Source organism: Pinus tabuliformis, chromosome 2_1 (assembly GCF_031772625.1).
Source record: "Pinus tabuliformis cultivar Carrire ecotype Pingquan chromosome 2_1, CPIR1, whole genome shotgun sequence".
In the NCBI taxonomy this organism is placed as follows: domain Eukaryota; kingdom Viridiplantae; phylum Streptophyta; class Pinopsida; order Pinales; family Pinaceae; genus Pinus; species Pinus tabuliformis.
Window position 1 is genome coordinate 351640700 of NC_142299.1, and position 12238 is coordinate 351652937.

The window sequence follows — 12238 nt, forward strand, 5'->3', positions numbered from 1 at the left end:
AATTACTCATACGTATAAGTAATATAGAGTGATAGTCATGAAATAGGAACTTATGAAATATGTAGGGTAGTGTTAATATAATATTATATTTAATATTTAATATTAAAATTAATATTTTATAATAATTAATTTTAAATTAATTAATTTAATTAATATATAAAATTTAATTAAGTTGATTAAATTTAAATTTAAATATTATTTAAATTAATTAATTTATAAATAGTTAATTGTAATAGTTAGTTAGATTAATAATTAGTTTAGTTTATGATTAATAATTAAATTAGAATTCTAATTTATGATTAAATTTTTAATAAAATTCTGATTTTTAACATGCCAGATTTGACTTATCAACTTTGGAAGCTCATATAATGAGTTTTACTTGGCCAAATGAGGCCCAGGATGGCTCATTGGAAAGATAAAATCAAGGAGAACATTTATGAGGAGGTTTCACTAATAGATTTGGTCATTAACGGGGTCAAAAATCATGCAGAAGATCAAGCTACGAATTTCTAAAACAAAATCAATTTTCTGAGTTCTTTTTTGTATTTTCATTTGTTCAAGCCTCTTCTCAATGCAGATCCATTCATCAATATTATCCTTGGCCAATTAAACCATCCCAGACATCAATAGAGAGCTTATATTTTATTTTCAATTATTTATGTAAATTTGGATTTGTTTTAATGCCAGAAATGATATTTTGATTTTATTGTTACATCTTAATTCATTTTGATTTTTTTTTTGCAAGAAAACAGTGGAAGAAATATGGAGAAAAGAATCTCAATCAATGAGAATGCTCCAGCAATTAAAGATTAGAATTTTTGAGCAAATAAAATTGTATTTGGCAGATTTACCTTCAACAAACTTTCCTCTCAAAAATTCATTTGCAAATATTATAAATAATAGATTGCAGAATGTAATAAAAGGCTGCTCTCCTCTACAATTTTAGACTTCTAAAAACACTACTCTAATAGGAATTTAGAGTTGTAGGAAGGAGGAAGGAAAATATCAGATCTGGGGATTATTGAGGATTTTTCCTTTGTATCTTGAATTATGTATGAAGGGCAGAGTTTGCACTATTGTGGCTCTAGTTTTGAAGGCAGAAGTTCAAGCAATGTAAAGGACTATTAGAGACTGGAGCTGGAGAAATGGGTTCAATAAATTGGTATTTTGAATACTATTATTTTAAATGATGGTTTCATTTTTGATGACAGGAATGTCTTAATTTACTTCCATATTTGTGCACTTTTGTCGGTATGAGTAATTTGTCTCTATTTTTTGTTATTATGTGTCTCTACTCTTATGGATTAAATTCTGATTTCTGAGTAACTATTTACTCATAAATCTATCTTACAAAATTGATTTATTAAATAATGATGCGTTATGAACTATTTTTGCATATTATTGTTTAATTATTGAATTTACTGATTTGATAATCAATATCATTTTTGTGAACTACTTCCCGGAATGTTGTTGGTTTATTATTTCAGTTAATAGGTCTCAATAGGATGTGTTTTGGTATCCATAATATCAGTTAATTGAACTACTTCATTAACTTGATATTCATTATAAACAAGACATATTTAAATCTCAATACTTTAATTATCTTGCTCTTAGTTGGGTTAGATCTATATCTGCCTAATTAAGATAGGATTAAGATTAGTTTCCTTTTGCTTGCATTATAGAATAAGTTTTCATTTAGATTAATTTCTACATTCTTTTAAGTCCTCTTCTCGAAGAGGAAAAATTTTAGTTGTGGCTTGGCTGAACCCAAATCAGCTTAAGGGTCATTCTCTTGCCCGATCAGCAAGAATAATTGATCTGATATCCCTAACTATTGGTAGTGAAAGATACATCATAAACCAATAGCGATAAGGAGAAGGTAATTGGACCTAATTAAACCAGTCTGAGCCACCACACCAAACGGAAAAGGAGCTGCTTTAAGGTCCGACCGGGTGGTTATCCCCCAATGTTGTTGTAGCTATTTTCGAGGTATCAATAGAAGCATATCAAGATTTTGATCCATGATTTTAGAGACATGGTAATTGTTAGCATGATCCTTCTTGCTTGTTCTCTAGTGCATTTCCTAAGAAGTTTTGACTGCACATCCTAAGAAGCATATCAAGCTTTTGATCCATGATTTCCAATTTCTCTTCAGACTATTCAAGATTATGGACCTTTTGTTGTTGATTTGTGTGACAATCTACTAGGATACGCCCAAGAAGGATCTTGGTGTGCTTGTTGGCAGTAACTACCTGCATGTAGCTGGTATGCCTAGCACAGGTGGAAATGCCCATGTTGGGAATTCATTGATGAGTTTCAACCTGTATGTCTTGATCAGAAGTATACCTATGATCCCACCTAACCAAAGTTTCATAATGAGCCATTTCCTAGAGCACTATTTCAAGAATTATTTTCTCATAATGAGCTTGAGATTGGTTGGCACGAGTTTCAGAACATTTCTAGGTGACTGGAGGAGTGTTTATGGGTGAAGGGGAGGAGAGGGAGGCGTGGCCTCTACCCCTTCCTCATCGAGAAGTTGAAGGAGTTCCAGAGGTCATGTTGTTAAGAAGAAAATGGCTGAAGTGGGGAAGAAGTAGCAGTGGTTTGCAAGGGGGATAATCTTGCAATATGGAGAATCAGGTGGATTTGTGGAACAGGGGCATGAGAGGAGCGCTATGAAATAGGAGAGTTAGACAAGAGGATTGGCAGGGCCAAAGGAGAATGAGAATTTCGATTTGAAATATGTTTGCTCAGTGAAGAAACACCAATCCACAAATTGAAAAATCCAAGTGTAATTACAGAGAGTGTGATCTCACCCTGAGGTTGGGGGAGTGCGTTATGAAGAGACGGGTGATCCAGATCGCTACCACCCGCAGCTTTATTAATCGTGGAAGGATGAAGTGCGGGAATGGTGTTTCATGGTCATGATAAATGGAAAAATGAACCTCGACAAGAAAAAAATTCCATCATTAGAGTGCGTCGATTGATATTTAAGGAGATCCTTGCCTAAGCTGAGATGTTGTCATGATTGTGACTGGTACCATGATTATAATTGTTGGAGGTGTTGATTGGAGCCTTGTCCTCAAAAGGAGGAGGATGGATCATCTAATTATAATGATATATAGTCATTTACAAATGATAAATTAGAGTGGCATTTCCTCACTGTGTGGATGTGTAGCCAGAGGTTGAGGTTGCATAGTGCATGTGAGCTTAACAGTTTTGGCAAATCACTAGTGAGCCATGCCTAAGTCATGTATTGGTATACTATGAAGCGAGTGGAAGACATGCAAATTTCCACAGTTGTGTGTATTCATCGATTCATTATAGATTAGTGAGTTCTACCTTATCGAACCCACCTTGGGGAGAATATAAGTGGTTTATTTATGCACTACATTGAATTTTGTAAAAACATATAATAATTATACATATGTTTTTGGAAATTCTAGGATTTTTTTTTAATAATTATTTTATCTTCTTGTAATATTAATGACCAACGAAGTAAGTAAATTTATGGCAGTGGAATTGTTAATTTTTTTAATTAAAACTAACCAATGTGTATATTCTCTTTTAGTATAGCTGATATTGTTTTAAATTTACAGAATATTTTATTTTTATTTAGAAGGGACACATGTCAACTCCACATTAAATATGAAAGGAATCACAAATTTCCCTCAGTGCTCCTCTTGAAGCAATTGGTGATTGAAATAATGTGAGTCCTAAGAGAGCTGATAGATCCAATGTTCAAATCCTGTACATTGTGACCTTGTTTATGAAAAGGAAGAAGGGTCATAGACCCCAAATAAGCAGTGGAATTGTTAATGTTTTTAATTAAAACTAACCAATGTGTATATTCTTTTTTAGTATAGCCGATATTGTTTTAAATTTACATAATATTTTATTTTTATTTGAAAGAGACACATGTCAACTCCACATTAAGCACGAAAGGAATCACAAATCACCCTCAATGCTCCACTTGAAGCTGTTAGGATATTCCGACACATAGGATATAGTTAAGTTCAACTTGGTCTAGCATAGAGTTAGGTTAGAGTTAGGTAAAATGTGTTTCTTTACCGTTGTACATTTTGTAACTTACAATCCGACGGTCACGATATGTAGTGATCCGACGGTTCACTCTCACCTCGGTATTACCGACACTTGATCCGTGGCTTGACACCCGATTGGTCCATGAGTTCTATTTAAAGCGCATGGAGGGTCATTGTTCGGGTAATCCGTGCATGAGAGAAGCTTATGTAAATTTTCATTCTTTGATTAATAAATTGTCTGTACCCACGTTGGGACAGGCCGTGGACTGTTTCCCTCCTTGCACTCTGAGGGTTTTAACCACGTCAAAAATACTGGTGTATTGATTTGAGATCTGGTTGTGAGCGGTGTCCTTTTGGTATTCTTTCTGAGGAACTTACCCTGTAAATTCCTACATGGTATCAGAGCTATTTGAGGGCCGCGTCCGTTGGTGATCCAAATCTGAAGCCGGTAGAACTGCATGCGGCTGTCGTTTCCTAGATCTGCTGTTTCTGACTGCTTTCGGGCCGAGAGGACTGCTCTGTTGCGTTCGGAGCATCTGTTTCAGTGAGGAACCCCTTTCGTTTCACGCGAAAAGGTTTCCGGTAGCCCTAGCTGCGTCATTTTTCAGATCGGGAGGTATACAGTGTTTTTTTTTGCAGTTTACTGTCATTTTCTCTCTGCTTATTTCGGTTTCGGTTTATTTAGCCTTTTTTTTTCCCGGATCTATACCTTTCATTTCTGCGTATGCTCTTTGCCCTGCGACTCTGTGCGATCTGGGCAAATCAGAAACAGAAAGAAAGGATTTTTCTCATGCGTATGCTCTTTTCCCTGCACCTTAGTGTGATCTCGGAAAATCAGAAACATTGAGAAAAATATTTAGTTTTTCGGCTAAAAGCTAACTTTGAGATTTTTTTTTTAAAATTCTAGTTTTTTGGCTAAAGCTAACTTCGAGCCGTAAGGTTCGTTTTTCTTTGCATATTCGTGTTGGGTTTTGTGTTTTGTGTTTTGTAGGGGAAAAGAGCCTTCCCAAGGCAAGCACGCAAATCGAGGCCCCCCCCCCCCTCTCTCTCTCTCTCTCTCTCTCTCTCTCTCTCTCTCAAATATTTTGTATAGATCAATTGGTTCAAAGACTTTTTAAGAGAGTAGAGGTCTTGGGTTCAAGTCTCCATTTTGTGGGGGCGGATTTTTTCATTCCCGCACATTCGCGCACTTTGCCGGCAACGTCAACAATTTTTTTTTCAAAAAGCCATAACTTCTTCATCCGGAAGCCTTTTTCAGAGCCGTTTTTTTTAAAACCGCCTATTTTTTCGAGATCTATCCATTGGACCACTTACTTTCAGCATCTTCAGCTTCAGTTTTTTTTTCAAAAAATGGAAAGTCCATGCCAAGTCATTCTTGACAGCACTAACTACTTCCAATGGGTAGCCTACATGGGAGATTTACTTAGAAGTAAAGGTCTCTTCAGAATAGCCACAGACCAAGAGAAGAAACCCAAAGATGAAGACAAGGCCGAAAAATGGGAAAATAGACAAGATCAAGCACGTGGTTTGATAGGAATGTCTGTTTCTCCTGATCTTAGATTCCACATTGCAGAAATTGAAACTCCTCATGAAGCATTAGAAAAACTTGCTAAAGTTTTTGGGATTAAAAATGAAATTAGAGCCCATCAACTTGAGAATGAGTTGCTTACTTTGGATCCTAATAATTTTTCTTGCATTGAAGATTTCTTGTCCAAATTCAAGACCCTTAGATATCTCTTGGAAGGTGTTAAAGTTAAGAAAGAAGATGGTAACCTTATTTATTCCATCCTTACTAAGTTGGGACCAGCCTACTCTGTATTTGTTTCCACTTTCCATTCTACAAGGGAAGCTTTCATTTGTCAAGGCAAAGACTACAAACCCCCTTCCTTTGACTCCTTTTGTGATTCCTTAATAAGAGAACAAGAAAAACTCTTACACCTTGGTCTTCTTAATCTTGGAAACTCTTCCACGAAAGCGTTAGCCGCCCAGCAGCAACCAAATTCAAAGAATCCTAAGAAGTCTTATCCTCAAAGGAATGGTCCTAAACCAACTCAGCCTCAAGATGAAAGATCATTTCAGCAAAATGACAAGACCAATAAAAACAAATGGAAGAAGACTGACAGACATTGTAACTTTTGTAATCGAGATGGCCACTTAGAATCTAAATGCTTTAAGAAGATGGAAGCCTTGGAAGCCGCAATGAAGAAACATAACATCCATCTGGAGCCTACTTCAACTTCAACTTCCGGAACGGCACTTTCTGCATGTCATCGTCAATCATCTCAGTCTGGTTATGCATTAAATGTATCTTCTTCTTCTTCTCATTCTCATGAGTGGCTCATTGATTCTGGAGCCTCTTGTCACATGGCCAAAAACCAAGCCATGTTTTCTTCTTTAAATGATTGTAACACCAAAAATATATATGTTGGTGATGATAGATCTCTTAATGTTGTAGGGACTGGAACTGTTCATCTAGACAATGGTCAGTTCAATGATGTATTATGTGTTCCAAACTTATCCTGCAACCTTCTATCTGTCTATCAGATAACTCATTCAGGTGAAGGTAAAATTGTTGAATTTTCACCTCATGATGTTGTAATCAAGGATCTAAAAGATCCTAAACAGATTCTAGCTACTGGTCTTGCTGATGATTCCAAAAGGTTGTATAAGTTTCACAACTTTGGGTCATCCCATCTTCCCTCAGTATTTGTTGCTCATAATGATGAAGTGAGCAAACTTTGGCATGAGCGGTTTGGTCACTTAAACTATCGCTCCCTTCAGCATCTATGTAAAGAAAATATGGTGACAGGTCTTCCTATGGTATCTTGCAAAGATGGTGTTTGTTCCGGATGTGTACTCGGAAAACATCATCGGGACAGTTTTGACAAACGTGCCTCTTGGCACGCCTCAGCCCCTTTACAGCTTGTGCACAGTGATTTATGTGGTCCTCTTCCTGTTGCTTCATTCTCTGGCTGCAAGTACTTCTTAACTTTCATTGATGATTTCTCTAGACGCACTTGGGTATACTTCTTAAAACTCAAGAGCGAAGTATTTAACACTTTTTTGGCCTTCAAAGCATTTGTTGAAAAACAATCTGGACATCAAATTCTTAAGCTAAGAACTGATAATGGTGGAGAATATGTTAAAAACACATTCATCAACTTTTGCACCGAAAATGGAATTCAAATGCAACATACTGTTCCATACACTCCACAACAAAATGGTGTAGCTGAAAGGAAAAATCGCACCTTAAAGGAAATGGCTAATTGTATGCTGCAATCTAAAGGACTCAGTCTTAGTTTTTGGGCCGAAGCAATTAATTGTGCAAATTATATAATCAATCGCACTCCTACTAAGGTTCTAGAGAATATCACTCCAGAAGAAGCTTGGAGTTCCATTAAACCAGATGTAAGTCACTTTCGTGTGTTTGGAAGTGAAGCATGGGCCCATATTCCAGATGAAAAGCATAAAGCTTTAGAACCTAAGAGTGAGAAATGTACTTTTGTTGGATATTCTGAAGATGTAAAAGGTTATAGACTTATTCCATTTAAGTCCAAAAATGTTATCATTAGAAGAGATGTAAAATTTGATGAAAATAAATCGGCCTGCGAGCCTAGTCCGGCGGATGTGCCACCTCTTCCTATCTCTTCTATCTTTGAAAACATTTCTTCTTCTGATGATGAAAGCGAGGATGATAATCCTCCCCCACCTTCTCAGGATCCTCAACTTCCAAGATGGGTCCGTGCTACTCGGGATGCAGCAGGTGATCTTGCCGGTGATCCTACAGATCAGCGACGTACACGTTCTCAGTTTGAAAGAGCCTCTTCTTTACTGGCTCAAGCTCCAGTAAATCATGATCCTGACACTTTTGCAGAAGCTTCAGGCCATCCACATTGGGAAGCAGCTATGAATGAAGAATATCATTCATTGATGACAAATGATACATGGGATCTTGTTCCTCTACCAAAGGGACGCAAACTTGTTAGATGCAAATGGGTTTACAGAACCAAGTATGGACCAGATGGGAAAGTTGATAAACATAAAGCTCGTCTAGTTGCTAAGGGCTTTTCACAGGTTGAAGGCATTGACTACACTGAAACCTTCTCTCCAGTTGCCAAAATGAACTCTATCCGCCTTGTTCTTTCCCTTGCTGCCTCTTTAAAATGGGAAGTCCATCAAATGGATGTTAAATCTGCCTTCTTGCATGGGGACTTGCAGGAAGAAATCTATATGGAACAACCCATTGGCTTCATACAAACAGACTCCAGCCTCGTTTGTCGACTTAAGAAATCCCTTTATGGCCTCAAGCAAGCTCCTCGGGCTTGGTATGCCAAAATGGATAGCTTTCTTTTAGAATCTGGCTTTTCTAGGTGTCATTCTGACAATACTGTCTACACCAAGAAAGTGGGCAACTCTCTTATCATCCTTGTTCTTTATGTTGATGATCTTATTCTTACTGGTAGTGATCCCAACCTTATAAACCATGTGAAGTCCAGCCTTAAAAAGAAATTTGAAATGACAGACTTAGGACACTTACACTATTTTCTCGGTCTTCAAGTCTTGCAATCCCAAGAGGGTATTTTCCTTTCCCAGTCCAAGTATGCTTGTGATATTCTTCGTCATTTTCACATGGAAGACTGTAAGCCAGCCCCTTCTCCCTTTCAGTCTGGAGTCAAACTTTCAGTCTCTTGTACTTCTCCTGAAGTTGATGCTACCTTATACCGTCAACTTGTCGGAAAACTCTTGTATTTAACCCATACTCGTCCTGATCTTTCCTTTGCTGTTGGCCTTGTTGCTCGTTTTATGCAAAACCCCCGTGAAAGTCATTGGAAAGCAGCTAAAAGAATACTTCGTTATGTTCGAGGTACAGTACAGTTTGGGATTCATTACAGTGCCAAAGCAGCTCCTCTGTTAGTTGGTTTCACTGATTCTGATTGGGCTGGTGACCTTGATGATCGGAAGTCTACTGCCGGTTATGTCTTCACTCTTGGTTCAGGACCTATTACATGGGCTTGTAAGAAACAGGCTGCCATTTCTCTTTCGTCAGCAGAAGCAGAGTATCGTGGTGCCGTGGAAGCTAGTAAGGAAGCCTTGTGGCTTCGTCAGATCCTATCAGAGTTTGGCTTTGAGCAGCAGCATCCAACCACACTTTGGTGTGATAATCAAAGTGCCATTCAGCTATGCAAAGATCCAGTCCAGCATCAGCGCAGCAAACACATTGAACTACACATGCACTTCATCAGAAAGCTCATTCATGACCATGTTCTTGAAGTGCAATATTGTCCAACAGATGATCAGGTTGCAGACATCTTCACAAAGGCTCTCACAGAGGCGAAGTTCACTAAACTTCGATATATGCTTGGAGTTCAGGAAGTTGTCACTAAGGGGGGATAGGCTCTAGTGCCTCCTTCCTTCTCCTATTGTGTCATATTTGTAAATCCTTCAATCCTATCCCAAGTTGTTCTTAAGGGGGGATGTTAGGATATTCCGACACATAGGATATAGTTAAGTTCAACTTGGTCTAGCATAGAGTTAGGTTAGAGTTAGGTAAAGTGTGTTTCTTTACCGTTGTACATTTTGTAACTTACAATCCGACGGTCACGATATGTAGTGATCCGACGGTTCACTCTCACCTCGGTATTACCGACACTTGATCCGTGGCTTGACACCCGATTGGTCCATGAGTTCTATTTAAAGCGCATGGAGGGTCATTGTTCGGGTAATCCGTGCATGAGAGAAGCTTATGTAAATTTTCATTCTTTGATTAATAAATTGTCTGTACCCACGTTGGGACAGGCCGTGGACTGTTTCCCTCCTTGCACTCTGAGGGTTTTAACCACGTAAAAAATACTGGTGTATTGATTTGAGATCTGGTTGTGAGCGGTGTCCTTTTGGTATTCTTTCTGAGGAACTTACCCTGTAAATTCCTACAGAAGCAATTGGTGATTGAAATAATGTGAGTTCCGAGAAAACTGATAGATCCAATGTTCAAATCCCCTCTGTTGTGACCTTGTTTATGAAGAGAATGACAAGTCATAGACTCCAAATAATGTGAGTCCTAAGATAACTAATAGATCCAATGTTCAAATCCCCTCTGTTGTGACCTTTTTTATGAAGAGAAGGATAGACCATAGACCCCAAGAGATTTTCCTATGGGATACAAAAAAAAAAATATAGATAAATCAAGATTTGTTTAAAAATGAAAAATAATTATCGAAGTAATATTGATTAAAAAAATTATTTCAATAAACATAATCAAAGGTCGGTGACACAAATCAAGAAACTAAAGAAAAATAATAAATTGTAGAAAGGAAAATTAAAGAAATTTACAAAAATAAAATAGCTAATCAATAAATAAACAATGACTAATCCTATTGAAATGGGGAAGGTTGATAAAGGAACAATGACTAACCCTATTGAAATAAATCAAAGATATTACATGCAAAACCAAAGATGTGTTTATATAGAAATGTTATCAATAAATAAACCACGCTAAGTATCCAAAGAAGAATGTTCCAAAAAGAGATACAAGATATAAGAATTATCTATCATCATCTAAATTATAATAGTCATTGTATTATTCAACGTGTTGAACTAAAATGACATCAATATAAAAAAGCAATTAACAATCCAAGAAATTTAGAAGGTAACTTAATTGTGAAATTTATCATCCCCCAAATCATAGAATCTGTCCACATAGTTTCACAAAGAATCAAATTAGAGTAGTAATACTCCTTTAGAATTTGAAAATTATTCTCAACGCTTCATAATTCATATTATCGTATGTCTTCAACTATCACAACATCAAGAATGATGAATTATGAGAAGATATTGCATTCTAGAAAAAAATACATATCATTTTCCATAAAATAAGTTGAGGACAAAGAATACATAAAGGGAGATGCATTGTAATGAATATAAAATACATAAATAATAATAAATAGAAAATAAACAAAGTGTCACAGCCTAGCTAAGGGACACATCCCTTCACCATCATGACCAGTTAATGTATATAAGTACACAATTTATCTATCTCATAATCATTTATTCATTATATAATTATAATCATATGTAGGTTTCAACCTATTGTCATTCTTATGATAGATATATACTTAATGAACTATTATCCATTACAAGCTCATAATAGGTAGGGCCTTTAATTATGAAAATGGATGCTTAGTGACAAAACCCTTCACTATCATAGCTTAGTCAATCCATATACTATATTGTCATATGACATTGTTTCTATATATCTATTTATCTCATATTCATTTATTCAATTATATAATTAGTATGTTATATGGATTTCAACATTTTCCTCTCTTATGTTGGATGTTTAATTCACGTTACAATCTCATCATTATATGTAGAATGCCTAAAAAATGTATACATCACCATGAAATTTTATATGCAGTGAATAACTCCAATATCCAAAATAAGGAATGAAATGATATCACCTAGTGGAAAATAAATGACACTTAAAAAGAAAATGTGTTTAAAGACTAAAATAATGGCTCAAAAAGTTGTAAAATGACGAAAGAACCTATCCTTAAATGTGATGGATTATTAACTTACAATGAAACCAAAAATGGTGATAACAATGACGAATTACAAAAAAATTCCATACAAATATGAAAGAAGGTTGCATAAAAAGTGAAATATATATCATGGTTAAAATTAAGAAATGGAATGTAGAAAACAAGGAAATTTGTAGAAAGGTGTTGAAAATGTAGCGAAGGAAGGTCTTTTGGCTTGTTCCTTAGCTAGTAAAGACTTTGAATTGTCTTTCTCTACTGTGAAGCAAATTCGTGAGATAGACTTCAGTATGGTGAGTTGAATTTTCATTAGGGGAATTTTGAGGTCTAAAATGGGCCTCCTAAGGAAATTATAAAATAATAGTGGAAATATTAAAATAAGATTATATTACGTCATCAAATTTTAGAGGGAAAAAAGAAAAAATTGTTTTTTCAACTCGTATAATTTTCAACTTATCTCCCTATGGGTTTACTCAAATTTCGAGTGGGAACACTCGTTAGATGCAAATTTTGATTCATCATCCAAGGAGTACCCATGTTTCATACTTTTGATGGACCCTTCCACATGAAAAAAGAGAAATACATTAAAAGAAATGTGATTAGCTACACGAAAAATGAGAAATACATAAAAAAAATGTGATTGTAATCACGTTGTTTTAT